The sequence below is a fragment of the Oncorhynchus nerka genome, unplaced genomic scaffold (assembly GCF_034236695.1).
Source record: "Oncorhynchus nerka isolate Pitt River unplaced genomic scaffold, Oner_Uvic_2.0 unplaced_scaffold_1523, whole genome shotgun sequence".
NCBI lineage: Eukaryota > Metazoa > Chordata > Actinopteri > Salmoniformes > Salmonidae > Oncorhynchus > Oncorhynchus nerka.
The window spans coordinates 56,350-72,469 of record NW_027039794.1 but is presented as its reverse complement, the minus strand read 5'-3'; the positions used below and the strand labels follow the sequence as shown (position 1 = coordinate 72,469).

Below are 16,120 nucleotides of genomic sequence, written 5' to 3'. Positions count from 1 at the left end.
GAGATAAATTAATACAGACCTGGAGGGGTCATCGCTGTAGAGGTGAGATAAATTAATACAGACCTGGAGGGGTCATCGCTGTAGAGGTGAGGAATTAATACAGACCTGGAGGGGTCATCGCTGTAGAGGTGAGATAAATTAATACAGACCTGGAGGGGTCATCGCTGTAGAGGTGAGATAAATTAATACAAACCTGGAGGGGTCATCGCTGTAGAGGTGAGATAAATTAATACAGACCTGGAGGGGTCATCGCTGTAGAGGTGAGATAAATTAATACAGACCTGGAGGGGTCATCGCTGTAGAGGTGAGATAAATTAATACAGACCTGGAGGGGTCATCGCTGTAGAGGTGAGATAAATTAATACAGACCTGGAGGGGTCATCGCTGTAGAGGTGAGATAAATTAATACAGACCTGGAGGGGTCATCGCTGTAGAGGTGAGATAAATTAATACAGACCTGGAGGGGTCACCTGTAGAGGTGAGAATTAATACAGACCTGGAGGGGTCATCGCTGTAGAGGTGAGATAAATTAATACAGACCTGGAGGGGTCATCGCTGTAGAGGTGAGGAATTAATACAGACCTGGAGGGGTCATCGCTGTAGAGGTGAGATAAATTAATACAGACCTGGAGGGTCATCGCTGTAGAGGTGATAAATTAATACAAACCTGGAGGGGTCATTAAGGTGAGGAACAAACCTGGAGGGGTCATCGCTGTAGAGGTGAGATAAATTAATACAAACCTGGAGGGGTCATCGCTGTAGAGGTGAGATAAATTAATACAGACCTGGAGGGGTCATCGCTGTAGAGGTGAGATAAATTAATACAGACCTGGAGGGGTCATCGCTGTAGAGGTGAGATAAATTAATACAGACCTGGAGGGGTCATCGCTGTAGAGGTGAGGAATTAATACAGACCTGGAGGGGTCATCGCTGTAGAGGTGAGATAAATTAATACAAACCTGGAGGGGTCATCACTGTAGAGGTGAGATAAATTAATACAAACCTGGAGGGGTCATCGCTGGAGAGGTGAGAATTAATACAGACCTGGAGGGGTCACCTGTAGAGGGGAATTAATACAGACCTGGAGGGGTCATCGCTGTAGAGGTGAGGAATTAATACAGACCTGGAGGGGTCATCGCTGTAGAGGTGAGATAAATTAATACAGACCTGGAGGGGTCATCGCTGTAGAGGTGAGGAATTAATACAGACCTGGAGGGGTCATCGCTGTAGAGGTGAGGAATTAATACAGACCTGGAGGGGTCATCGCTGTAGAGGTGAGGAATTAATACAGACCTGGAGGGGTCATCGCTGTAGAGGTGAGGAATTAATACAGACCTGGAGGGGTCATCGCTGTAGAGGTGAGATAAATTAATACAGACCTGGAGGGGTCATCGCTGTAGAGGTGAGATAAATTAATACAGACCTGGAGGGGTCATCGCTGTAGAGGTGAGATAAATTAATACAGACCTGGAGGGGTCATCGCTGTAGAGGTGAGATAAATGAATACAGACCTGGAGGGGTCATCGCTGTAGAGGTGAGGAATTAATACAAACCTGGAGGGGTCATCGCTGTAGAGGTGAGATAAATTAATACAAACCTGGAGGGGTCATCGCTGTAGAGGTGAGGAATTAATACAAACCTGGAGGGGTCATCGCTGTAGAGGTGAGGAATTAATACAAACCTGGAGGGGTCATCGCTGTAGAGGTGAGATAAATTAATACAGACCTGGAGGGGGTCGCTGTAGAGGTGAGGAATTAATACAGACCTGGAGGGGTCATCGCTGTAGAGGTGAGATAAATTAATACAGACCTGGAGGGGTCATCGCTGTAGAGGTGAGGAATTAATACAGACCTGGAGGGGTCATCGCTGTAGAGGTGAGATAAATTAATACAAACCTGGAGGGGTCATCGCTGTAGAGGTGAGATAAATTAATACAGACCTGGAGGGGTCATCGCTGTAGAGGTGAGATAAATTAATACAAACCTGGAGGGGTCATCACTGTAGAGGTGAGATAAATTAATACAGACCTGGAGGGGTCATCGCTGTAGAGGTGAGATAAATTAATACAGACCTGGAGGGGTCATCGCTGTAGAGGTGAGGAATTAATACAGACCTGGAGGGGTCATCGCTGTAGAGGTGAGATAAATTAATACAAACCTGGAGGGGTCATCGCTGTAGAGGTGAGGAATTAATACAGACCTGGAGGGGTCATCGCTGTAGAGGTGAGGAATTAATACAGACCTGGAGGGGTCATCGCTGTAGAGGTGAGATAAATTAATACAAACCTGGAGGGGTCATCGCTGTAGAGGTGAGATAAATTAATACAAACCTGGAGGGGTCATCGCTGTAGAGGTGAGATAAATTAATACAGACCTGGAGGGGTCATCGCTGTAGAGGTGAGGAATTAATACAGACCTGGAGGGGTCATCGCTGTAGAGGTCATACAGACCTGGAGGGGTCATCGCTGTAGAGGTGAGATAAATTAATACAAACCTGGAGGGGTCATCGCTGTAGAGGTGAGATAAATTAATACAAACCTGGAGGGGTCATCGCTGTAGAGGTGAGGAATTAATACAGACCTGCTGTAGAGGTGGATAAATTAATACAAACCTGGAGGGGTCAGAGAGGTGAGATAAATTAATACAAACCTGGAGGGGTCATCGCTGTAGAGGTGAGGAATTAATACAAACCTGGAGAGGTCATCGCTGTAGAGGTGAGATAAATGAATACAGACCTGGAGGGGTCATCGCTGTAGAGGTGAGGAATTAATACAGACCTGGAGGGGTCATCACTGTAGAGGTGAGGAATTAATACAGACCTGGAGGGGTCATCGCTGTAGAGGTGAGATAAATTAATACAAACCTGGAGGGGTCATCGCTGTAGAGGTGAGATAAATTAATACAGACCTGGAGGGGTCATCGCTGTAGAGGTGAGATAAATGAATAAAGACCTGGAGGGGTCATCACTGGAGAGGTGAGGAATTAATACAGACCTGGAGGGGTCATCACTGTAAAGGTGAGGAATTAATACAGACCTGGAGGGGTCATCGCTGTAGAGGTGAGATAAATTAATACAGACCTGGAGGGGTCATCGCTGTAGAGGTGAGGAATTAATACAGACCTGGAGGGGTCATCGCTGTAGAGGTGAGGAATTAATACAAACCTGGAGGGGTCATCATTGTAGAGGTGAGATAAATTAATACAAACCTGGAGGGGTCATCGCTGTAGAGGTGAGATAAATTAATACAAACCTGGAGGGGTCATCGCTGGAGGGGTCATCGCTGTAGAGGTGAGGAATTAATACAGACCTGGAGGGGTCATCGCTGTAGAGGTGAGGAATTAATACAAACCTGGAGGGGTCATCGCTGTAGAGGTGAGGAATTAATACAGACCTGGAGGGGTCATCGCTGTAGAGGTGAGATAAATTAATACAAACCTGGAGGGGTCATCGCTGTAGAGGTGAGGAATTAATACAGACCTGGAGGGGTCATCGCTGTAGAGGTGAGATAAATTAATACAGACCTGGAGGGGTCATCGCTGTAGAGGTGAGATAAATTAATACAAACCTGGAGGGGTCATCGCTGTAGAGGTGAGATAAATTAATACAGACCTGGAGGGGTCATCGCTGTAGAGGTGAGATAAATGAATACAGACCTGGAGGGGTCAGGTAGAGGTGAGGAATTAATACAGACCTGGAGGGGTCATCGCTGTAGAGGTGAGAATTAATACAGACCTGGAGGGGTCATCGCTGTAGAGGTGAGATAAATTAATACAGACCTGGAGGGGTCATCGCTGTAGAGGTGAGATAAATTAATACAGACCTGGAGGGGTCATCGCTGTAGAGGTGAGATAAATTAATACAGACCTGGAGGGGTCATCGCTGTAGAGGTGAGGAATTAATACAGACCTGGAGGGGTCATCGCTGTAGAGGTGAGGAATTAATACAGACCTGGAGGGGTCATCGCTGTAGAGGTGAGATAAATTAATACAGACCTGGAGGGGTCATCGCTGTAGAGGTGATAAATTAATACAGACCTGGAGGGGTCATCGCTGTAGAGGTGAGATAAATTAATACAAACCTGGAGGGGTCATCCTGGAGGGGTACAGACCTGGAGGGGTCATCGCTGTAGAGGTGAGATAAATTAATACAGACCTGGAGGGGTCATCGCTGTAGAGGTGAGGAATTAATACAGACCTGGAGGGGTCATCGCTGTAGAGGTGAGATAAATTAATACAGACCTGGAGGGTCATCGCTGTAGAGAGGTGAGATAAATTAATACAGACCTGGAGGGGTCATCGCTAGAGGTGAGGAATTAATACAGACCTGGAGGGGTCATCGCTGTAGAGGTGAGGAATTAATACAGACCTGGAGGGGTCATCGCTGTAGAGGTGAGATAAATTAATACAGACCTGGAGGGGTCATCGCTGTAGAGGTGAGATAAATTAATACAGACCTGGAGGGGTCATCGCTGTAGAGGTGAGATAAATTAATACAGACCTGGAGGGGTCATCGCTGAATTAATACAGACCTGGAGGGGTGAGAGGTGAGGAATTAATACAGACCTGGAGGGGTCATCGCTGAGAGGTGAGGAATTAATACAAACCTGGAGGGGTCATCGCTGTAGAGGTGAGGAATTAATACAGACCTGGAGGGGTCATCGCTGTAGAGGTGAGGTCTGTAGAGGTGAGGAATTAATACAGACCTGGAGGGGTCATCGCTGTAGAGGTGAGATAAATTAATACAGACCTGGAGGGGTCATCGCTGTAGAGGTGAGGAATTAATACAGACCTGGAGGGTCATCGTGAGGTGAGATAAATTAATACAGACCTGGAGGGGTCATCGCTGTAGAGGTGAGGAATTAATACAGACCTGGAGGGGTCATCGCTGTAGAGGTGAGGAATTAATACAGACCTGGAGGGGTCATCGCTGTAGAGGTGAGGAATTAATACAGACCTGGAGGGGTCATCGCTGTAGAGGTGAGATAAATTAATACTGACCTGGAGGGGTCATCGCTGTAGAGGTGAGATAAATTAATACTGACCTGGAGGGGTCATCGCTGTAGAGGTGAGGAATTAATACAGACCTGGAGGGGTCATCGCTGTAGAGGTGAGATAAATTAATACAGACCTGGAGGGGTCATCGCTGTAGAGGTGAGATAAATTAATACAGACCTGGAGGGGTCATCGCTGTAGAGGTGAGATAAATTAATACAGACCTGGAGGGGTCATCGCTGTAGAGGTGAGATAAATTAATACAGACCTGGAGGGGTCATCACTGGAGAGGTGAGGAATTAATACAGACCTGGAGGGGTCATCGCTGTAGAGGTGAGGAATTAATACAGACCTGGAGGGGTCATCGCTGTAGAGGTGAGATAAATTAATACAGACCTGGAGGGGTCATCACTGGAGAGGTGAGGAATTAATACAGACCTGGAGGGGTCATCGCTGTAGAGGTGAGATAAATTAATACAGACCTGGAGGGGTCATCGCTGTAGAGGTGAGGAATTAATACAGACCTGGAGGGGTCATCGCTGTAGAGGTGAGGAATTAATACAGACCTGGAGGGGTCATCGCTGTAGAGGTGAGATAAATTAATACAAACCTGGAGGGGTCATCGCTGTAGAGGTGAGGAATTAATACAGACCTGGAGGGGTCATCGCTGTAGAGGTGAGAAATTAATACAGACCTGGAGGGGTCATCGCTGTAGAGGTGAGATAAATTAATACAAACCTGGAGGGGTCATCGCTGTAGAGATGAGATAAATTAATACAGACCTGGAGGGGTCATCACTGTAGAGGTGAGATAAATTAATACAGACCTGGAGGGGTCATCGCTGTAGAGGTGAGATAAATTAATACAGACCTGGAGGGGTCATCGCTGGAGAGGTGAGGAATTAATACAGACCTGGAGGGGTCATCGCTGTAGAGGTGAGATAAATTAATAAAGACCTGGAGGGGTCATCGCTGGAGAGGTGAGGAATTAATACAGACCTGGAGGGGTCATCGCTGGAGAGGGGGAATTAATACAGACCTGGAGGGGTCATCGCTGTAGAGGTGAGATAAATTAATACAAACCTGGAGGGGTCATCGCTGTAGAGGTGAGGAATTAATACAGACCTGGAGGGGTCATCGCTGTAGAGGTGAGGAATTAATACAAACCTGGAGGGGTCATCGCTGTAGAGGTGAGGAATTAATACAAACCTGGAGGGGTCATCGCTGTAGAGGTGAGATAAATTAATACAGACCTGGAGGGGTCATCGCTGTAGAGGTGAGATAAATTAATACAAACCTGGAGGGGTCATCGCTGTAGAGGTGAGGAATTAATACAGACCTGGAGGGGTCATCGCTGTAGAGGTGAGGAATTAATACAGACCTGGAGGGGTCATCGCTGTAGAGGTGAGGAATTAATACAAACCTGGAGGGGTCATCGCTGTAGAGGTGAGATAAATTAATACAGACCTGGAGGGGTCATCGCTGTAGAGGTGAGGAATTAATACAACCTGGAGGGGTCATAGAGGTGAGAATTAATACAAACCTGGAGGGGTCATCGCTGTAGAGGTGAGATAAATTAATACAAACCTGGAGGGTCATCGCTGTAGAGGTGAGATAAATTAATACAGACCTGGAGGGGTCATCGCTGTAGAGGTGAGATAAATTAATACAAACCTGGAGGGGTCATCGCTGTAGAGGTGAGGAATTAATACAGACCTGGAGGGGTCATCGCTGTAGAGGTGAGGAATTAATACAGACCTGGAGGGGTCATCGCTGTAGAGGTGAGATAAATTAATACAAACCTGGAGGGGTCATCGCTGTAGAGGTGAGATAAATTAATACAGACCTGGAGGGGTCATCGCTGTAGAGGTGAGATAAATTAATACAAACCTGGAGGGGTCATCGCTGTAGAGGTGAGGAATTAATACAGACCTGGAGGGGTCATCGCTGTAGAGGTGAGATAAATTAATACAGACCTGGAGGGGTCATCACTGGAGAGGTGAGGAATTAATACAGACCTGGAGGGGTCATCGCTGTAGAGGTGAGATAAATTAATACAGACCTGGAGGGGTCATCACTGGAGAGGTGAGGAATTAATACAGACCTGGAGGGGTCATCGCTGTAGAGGTGAGGAATTAATACAGACCTGGAGGGTCATCGCTGTAGAGGTGAGATAAATTAATACAAACCTGGAGGGGTCATCGCTGTAGAGGTGAGGAATTAATACAGACCTGGAGGGGTCATCGCTGTAGAGGTGAGATAAATGAATACAGACCTGGAGGGGTCATCGCTGTAGAGGTGAGGAATTATTACAAACCTGGAAGGGTCATCGCTGTAGAGGTGAGGAATTAATACAGACCTGGAGGGGTCATCGCTGTAGAGGTGAGGAATTAATACAGACCTGGAGGGGTCATCGCTGTAGAGGTGAGATAAATTAATACAAACCTGGAGGGGTCATCGCTGTAGAGGTGAGATAAATTAATACAAACCTGGAGGGGTCATCGCTGTAGAGGTGAGGAATTAATACAGACCTGGAGGGGTCATCGCTGTAGAGGTGAGGAATTAATACAGACCTGGAGGGGTCATCGCTGTAGAGGTGAGGAATTAATACAGACCTGGAGGGGTCATCGCTGTAGAGGTGAGGAATTAATACAAACCTGGAGGGGTCATCGCTGTAGAGGTGAGATAAATTAATACAAACCTGGAGGGGTCATCGCTGTAGAGGTGAGGAATTAATACAGACCTGGAGGGGTCATCGCTGTAGAGGTGAGATAAATTAATACAAACCTGGAGGGGTCATCGCTGTAGAGGTGAGATAAATTAATACAGACCTGGAGGGGTCATCGCTGTAGAGGTGAGATAAATTAATACAGACCTGGAGGGGTCATCGCTGTAGAGGTGAGGAATTAATACAGACCTGGAGGGGTCATCGCTGTAGAGGTGAGATAAATTAATACAGACCTGGAGGGGTCATCGCTGTAGAGGTGAGATAAATTAATACAAACCTGGAGGGGTCATCGCTGTAGAGGTGAGGAATTAATACAGACCTGGAGGGGTCATCGCTGTAGAGGTAAGATAAATGAATACAGACCTGGAGGGGTCATCGCTGTAGAGGTGAGATAAATTAATACAAACCTGGAGGGGTCATCGCTGTAGAGGTGAGATAAATTAATACAGACCTGGAGGGGTCATCGCTGTAGAGGTGAGATAAATTAATACAAACCTGGAGGGGTCATCGCTGTAGAGGTGAGGAATTAATACAAACCTGGAGGGGTCATCGCTGTAGAGGTGAGGAATTAATACAGACCTGGGGGGGTCATCGCTGTAGAGGTGAGATAAATTAATACAAACCTGGAGGGGTCATCGCTGTAGAGGTGAGATAAATTAATACAAACCTGGAGGGGTCATCGCTGTAGAGGTGAATTAATACAGAGAGGGGTGAGATGAAATTAATACAGACCTGGAGGGGTCATCGCTGTAGAGGTGAGGAATTAATACAGACCTGGAGGGGTCATCGCTGTAGAGGTGAGATAAATTAATACAGACCTGGAGGGGTCATCGCTGTAGAGGTGAGATAAATTAATACAACCTGGAGGGGTCATCGCTGTAGAGGATAAATTAATACAAACCTGGAGGGGTCATCGCTGTAGAGGTGAGGAATTAATACAGACCTGGAGGGGTCATCGCTGTAGAGGTGAGATAAATTAATACAAACCTGGAGGGGTCATCGCTGTAGAGGTGAGATAAATTAATACAGACCTGGAGGGGATCGCTGGAGAGGTGAGATAAATTAATACAGACCTGGAGGGGTCATCGCTGTAGAGGTGAGATAAATTAATACAAACCTGGAGGGGTCATCGCTGTAGAGGTGAGGAATTAATACAAACCTGGAGGGGTCATCGCTGTAGAGGTGAGATAAATTAATACAAACCTGGAGGGGTCATCGCTGTAGAGGTGAGATAAATTAATACAAACCTGGAGGGGTCATCGCTGTAGAGGTGAGGAATTAATACAGACCTGGAGGGGTCATCGCTGTAGAGGTGAGGAATTAATACAGACCTGGAGGGGTCATCGCTGTAGAGGTGAGGAATTAATACAGACCTGGAGGGGTCATCGCTGTAGAGGTGAGGAATTAATACAGACCTGGAGGGGTCATCGCTGTAGAGGTGAGATAAATTAATACAAACCTGGAGGGGTCATCGCTGTAGAGGTGAGGAATTAATACAGACCTGGAGGGGTCATCGCTGTAGAGGTGAGATAAATTAATACAAACCTGGAGGGGTCATCGCTGTAGAGGTGAGGAATTAATACAGACCTGGAGGGGTCATCGCTGTAGAGGTGAGGAATTAATACAAACCTGGAGGGGTCATCGCTGTAGAGGTGAGGAATTAATACAGACCTGGAGGGGTCATCGCTGTAGAGGTGAGATAAATTAATACAAACCTGGAGGGGTCATCGCTGTAGAGGTGAGATAAATTAATACAGACCTGGAGGGGTCATCGCTGTAGAGGTGAGATAAATTAATACAAACCTGGAGGGGTCATCGCTGTAGAGGTGAGGAATTAATACAGACCTGGAGGGGTCATCGCTGTAGAGGTGAGGAATTAATACAGACCTGGAGGGGTCATCGCTGTAGAGGTGAGATAAATTAATACAGACCTGGAGGGGTCATCGCTGTAGAGGTGAGATAAATTAATACAAACCTGGAGGGGTCATCGCTGTAGAGGTGAGATAAATTAATACAGACCTGGAGGGGTCATCGCTGTAGAGGTGAGGAATTAATACAGACCTGGAGGGGTCATCGCTGTAGAGGTGAGATAAATTAATACAGACCTGGAGGGGTCATCGCTGTAGAGGTGAGGAATTAATACAGACCTGGAGGGGTCATCGCTGTAGAGGTGAGGAATTAATACAAACCTGGAGGGGTCATCGCTGTAGAGGTGAGGAATTAATACAGACCTGGAGGGGTCATCGCTGTAGAGGTGAGATAAATTAATACAAACCTGGAGGGGTCATCGCTGTAGAGGTGAGATAAATTAATACAGACCTGGAGGGGTCCTCGCTGTAGAGGTGAGATAAATTAATAAAGAACTGGAGGGGTCATCACTGGAGAGGTGAGGAATTAATACAAACCTGGAGGGGTCATCGCTGTAGAGGTGAGGAATTAATACAGACCTGGGGGGGTCATCGCTGTAGAGGTGAGATAAATTAATACAAACCTGGAGGGGTCATCGCTGTAGAGGTGAGATAAATTAATACAGACCTGGAGGGGTCATCGCTGTAGAGGTGAGGAATTAATACAGACCTGGAGGGGTCATCGCTGTAGAGGTGAGATAAATTAATACAAACCTGGAGGGGTCATCGCTGTAGAGGTAATACAAGACCTGGAGGGGTCATCGCTGTAGAGGTGAGGAATTAATACAGACCTGGAGGGGTCATCGCTGTAGAGGTGAGGAATTAATACAGACCTGGAGGGTCATCGCTGTAGAGGTGAGATAAATTAATACAAACCTGGAGGGGTCATCGCTGTAGAGGTGAGATAAATTAATACAAACCTGGAGGGGTCATCGCTGTAGAGGTGAGATAAATTAATACAAACCTGGCTACAAACCTGGAGGGGGTGAGAGGTGAGGAATTAATACAGACCTGGAGGGGGAGGTCATACAAACCTGTAGAGGTGAGGAATTAATACAGACCTGGAGGGGTCATCCTGTAGAGGTGGGTCATACAAACCTGGAGGGGTCATCGCTGAGAGGTGAGATAAATTAATACAGACCTGGAGGGGTCATCGCTGTAGAGGTGAGGAATTAATACAGACCTGGAGGGGTCATCGCTGTAGAGGTGAGATAAATTAATACAAACCTGGAGGGGTCATCACTGTAGAGGTGAGGAATTAATACAGACCTGGAGGGGTCATCGCTGAAGAGGTGAGGAATTAATACAGACCTGGAGGGGTCATCGCTGTAGAGGTGAGATCAATTAATACAGACCTGGAGGGGTCATCGCTGTAGAGGTGAGGAATTAATACAGACCTGGAGGGGTCATCGCTGTAGAGGTGAGATAAATTAATACAAACCTGGAGGGGTCATCGCTGTAGAGGTGAGGAATTAATACAGACCTGGAGGGGTCATCGCTGTAGAGGTGAGGAATTAATACAAACCTGGAGGGGTCATCACTGTAGAGGTGAGATAAATTAATAAAGACCTGGAGGGGTCATCGCTGTAGAGGTGAGATAAATTAATACAAACCTGGAGGGGTCATCGCTGTAGAGGTGAGGAATTAATACAGACCTGGAGGGGTCATCGCTGTAGAGGTGAGGAATTAATACAAACCTGGAGGGGTCATCGCTGTAGAGGTGAGATAAATTAATACAAACCTGGAGGGGTCATCGCTGTAGAGGTGAGATAAATTAATACAAACCTGGAGGGGTCATCGCTGTAGAGGTGAGATAAATTAATACAAACCTGGAGGGGTCATCGCTGTAGAGGTGAGATAAATTAATACAAACCTGGAGGGGTCATCGCTGTAGAGGTGAGGAATTAATACAGACCTGGAGGGGTCATCGCTGTAGAGGTGAGGAATTAATACAAACCTGGAGGGGTCATCGCTGTAGAGGTGAGATAAATTAATACAGACCTGGAGGGGTCATCGCTGTATAGGTGAGGAATTTATACAGACCTGGAGGGGTCATCGCTGTAGAGGTGAGATAAATTAATACAAACCTGGAGGGGTCATCACTGTAGAGGTGAGGAATTAATACAGACCTGGAGGGGTCATCGCTGAAGAGGTGAGGAATTAATACAGACCTGGAGGGGTCATCGCTGTAGAGGTGAGATCAATTAATACAGACCTGGAGGGGTCATCGCTGTAGAGGTGAGGAAATAATACAGACCTGGAGGGGTCATCGCTGTAGAGGTGAGATAAATTAATACAAACCTGGAGGGGTCATCGCTGTAGAGGTGAGGAATTAATACAGACCTGGAGGGGTCATCGCTGTAGAGGTGAGGAATTAATACAAACCTGGAGGGGTCATCACTGTAGAGGTGAGATAAATTAATAAAGACCTGGAGGGGTCATCGCTGTAGAGGTGAGATAAATTAATACAAACCTGGAGGGGTCATCGCTGTAGAGGTGAGGGAATTAGATACAGATACAAACCTGGAGGGGTCATCGCTGTAGAGGTGAGATAAATTAATACAAACCTGGAGGGGTCATCGCTGTAGAGGTGAGATAAATTAATACAAACCTGGAGGGGTCATCGCTGTAGAGGTGAGATAAATTAATACAAACCTGGAGGGGTCATCGCTGTAGAGGTGAGATAAATTAATACAAACCTGGAGGGGTCATCGCTGTAGAGGTGAGATAAATTAATACAAACCTGGAGGGGTCATCGCTGTAGAGGTGAGGAATTAATACAAACCTGGAGGGGTCATCGCTGTAGAGGTGAGATAAATTAATACAAACCTGGAGGGGTCATCGCTGTAGAGGTGAGATAAATTAATACAGACCTGGAGGGGTCATCGCTGTAGAGGTGAGGAATTAATACAGACCTGGAGGGGTCATCGCTGTAGAGGTGAGATAAATTAATACAGACCTGGAGGGGTCATGGCTGTAGAGGTGAGATAAATTAATACAGACCTGGAGGGGTCATCACTGTATAGGTGAGGAATTTATACAGACCTGGAGGGGTCATCGCTGTAGAGGTGAGATAAATTAATACAAACCTGGAGGGGTCATCACTGTAGAGGTGAGGAATTAATACAGACCTGGAGGGGTCATCGCTGAAGAGGTGAGGAATTAATACAGACCTGGAGGGGTCATCGCTGTAGAGGTGAGGAATTAATACAAACCTGGAGGGGTCATCGCTGTAGAGGTGAGATCAATTAATACAGACCTGGAGGGGTCATCGCTGTAGAGGTGAGGAAATAATACAGACCTGGAGGGGTCATCGCTGTAGAGGTGAGATAAATTAATACAAACCTGGAGGGGTCATCGCTGTAGAGGTGAGGAATTAATACAGACCTGGAGGGGTCATCGCTGTAGAGGTGAGGAATTAATACAAACCTGGAGGGGTCATCACTGTAGAGGTGAGATAAATTAATACAAACCTGGAGGGGTCATCGCTGTAGAGGTGAGATAAATTAATACAAACCTGGAGGGGTCATCGCTGTAGAGGTGAGGAATTAATACAGACCTGGAGGGGTCATCGCTGTAGAGGTGAGGAATTAATACAAACCTGGAGGGCTCATCGCTGTAGAGGTGAGGAATTAATACAGACCTGGAGGGGTCATCGCTGTAGAGGTGAGATAAATTAATACAAACCTGGAGGGGTCATCGCTGTAGAGGTGAGATAAATTAATACAAACCTGGAGGGGTCATCGCTGTAGAGGTGAGGAATTAATACAAACCTGGAGGGGTCATCGCTGTAGAGGTGAGATAAATGAATACAGACCTGGAGGGGTCATCGCTGTAGAGGTGAGGAATTAATACAGACCTGGAGGGGTCATCACTGTAGAGGTGAGGAATTAATACAGACCTGGAGGGGTCATCGCTGTAGAGGTGAGGAATTAATACAGACCTGGAGGGGTCATCGCTGTAGAGGTGAGATAAATTAATACAAACCTGGAGGGGTCATCGCTGTAGAGGTGAGGAATTAATACAGACCTGGAGGGGTCATCGCTGTAGAGGTGAGGAATTAATACAAACCTGGAGGGGTCATCGCTGTAGAGGTGAGGAATTAATACAGACCTGGAGGGGTCATCGCTGTAGAGGTGAGGAATTAATACAGACCTGGAGGGGTCATCGCTGTAGAGGTGAGATAAATTAATACTGACCTGGAGGGGTCATCGCTGTAGAGGTGAGATAAATTAATACTGACCTGGAGGGGTCATCGCTGTAGAGGTGAGTTATTAATACAGACCTGGAGGGGTCTTCGCTGTAGAGGTGAGATAAATTAATACAGACCTGGAGGGGTCATCGCTGTAGAGGTGAGATAAATTAATACAGACCTGGAGGGGTCATCGCTGTAGAGGTGAGATAAATTAATACAGACCTGGAGGGGTCATCGCTGTAGAGGTGAGATAAATTAATACAGACCTGGAGGGGTCATCACTGGAGAGGTGAGGAATTAATACAAACCTGGAGGGGTCATCGCTGTAGAGGTGAGATAAATTAATACAGACCTGGAGGGGTCATCACTGGAGAGGTGAGGAATTAATACAGACCTGGAGGGGTCATCGCTGTAGAGGTGAGGAATTAATACAGACCTGGAGGGGTCATCGCTGTAGAGGTGAGATAAATTAATACAGACCTGGAGGGGTCATCGCTGTAGAGGTGAGGAATTAATACAGACCTGGAGGGGTCATCGCTGTAGAGGTGAGATAAATTAATACAAACCTGGAGGGGTCATCGCTGTAGAGGTGAGATAAATTAATACAAACCTGGAGGGGTCATCGCTGTAGAGGTGAGGAATTAATACAAACCTGGAGGGGTCATCGCTGGAGAGGTGAGGAATTAATACAGACCTGGAGGGGTCATCGCTGTAGAGGTGAGATAAATTAATACAGACCTGGAGGGGTCATCGCTGTAGAGGTGAGATAAATTAATACAAACCTGGAGGGGTCATCGCTGTAGAGGTGAGATAAATTAATACAGACCTGGAGGGGTCATCGCTGTAGAGGTGAGATAAAGTAATACAGACCTGGAGGGGTCATCGCTGGAGAGGTGAGGAATTAATACAGACCTGGAGGGTTCATCGCTGTAGAGGTGAGGAATTAATACAGACCTGGAGGGGTCATCGCTGTAGAGGTGAGATAAATTAATAAAGACCTGGAGGGGTCATCGCTGTAGAGGTGAGGAATTAATACAGACCTGGAGGGGTCATCGCTGGAGAGGTGAGGAATTAATACAAACCTGGATGGGTCATCACTGTAGAGGTGAGATAAATTAATAAAGACCTGGAGGGGTCATCGCTGTAGAGGTGAGGAATTAATACAGACCAGGAGGGGTCATCGCTGTAGAGGTGAGGAATTAATACAGACCTGGAGGGGTCATCGCTGTAGAGGTGAGGAATTAATACAAACCTGGAGGGGTCATCGCTGTAGAGGTGAGATAAATTAATACAGACCTGGAGGGGTCATCGCTGTAGAGGTGAGGAATTAATACAGACCTGGAGGGGTCATCGCTGTAGAGGTGAGGAATTAATACAGACCTGGAGGGGTCATCGCTGTAGAGGTGAGGAATTAATACAGACCTGGAGGGGTCATCGCTGTAGAAGTGAGGAATTAATACAGACCTGGAGGGGTCATCGCTGTAGAGGTGAGATAAATTAATACAGACCTGGAGGGGTCATCGCTGTAGAGGTGAGGAATTAATACAGACCTGGAGGGGTCATCGCTGTAGAGGTGAGGAATTAATTAATTTAAATGTATGTTTATTGTTGTCTTTATTGGTACAGTCAAATATCCCCAGGGGGGTCGACGAAATACGGTCTTAAAATCAGATTTTATCTGTATGATGTCCCCCCCCCAGGGTAAGGACCTGACTAACCCATGTCTCCCCCCCAGGGTAAGGACCTGACTAACCCATGTCTCCCCCCCAGGGTAAGGACCTGACTAACCCATGTCTCCCCCCTAGGGTAAGGACCTGACTAACCCATGTCTCCCCCAGGGCAAGGACCTGACTAACCCATGTCCCCCCAGGGTAAGGAACTGACTAACCCATGTCCCCCCAGGGTAAGGACCTGACTAACCCATGTCTCCCCCAGGGTAAGGACCTGACTAACCCATGTCTCCCCTCCAGGGTAAGGACCTGACTAACCCATGTCTCCCCCAGGGTACGGACCTGACTAACCCATGTCCTCCCCCAGGGTAAAGACCTGACTAACCCATGTCCCCCCAGGGTAAGGACCTGACTAACCCATGTCCCCCAGGGTAAGGACCTGAGTAACCCATGTCCCCCCAGGGTAAGGACCTGACTAACTCATGCCCCCCCCAGGGTAAGGACCTGACTAACCCATGTCCCCCCACCCCCCCAGGGTAAGGGTCTGACTAACCCATGTCCCCCCAGGGTACGGACCTGACTAACACATGTCCCCCCCCCCAGGCTAAGGACCTGACTAACCCATGTCTC

At 47.1% G+C, this 16,120-nt stretch overlaps 1 protein-coding gene across 1 annotated transcript in view; it reads left to right on the top strand.

The window, feature by feature from the left end:
- Positions 1–16,120, top strand: part of LOC135568520 (plexin-B1-like) — a gene marked incomplete at its 5' end in the record, with an annotated part of 95,699 nt that overhangs the window by 24,562 nt on the left and 55,017 nt on the right. The gene's annotated exons all lie outside the window — the stretch shown is intronic.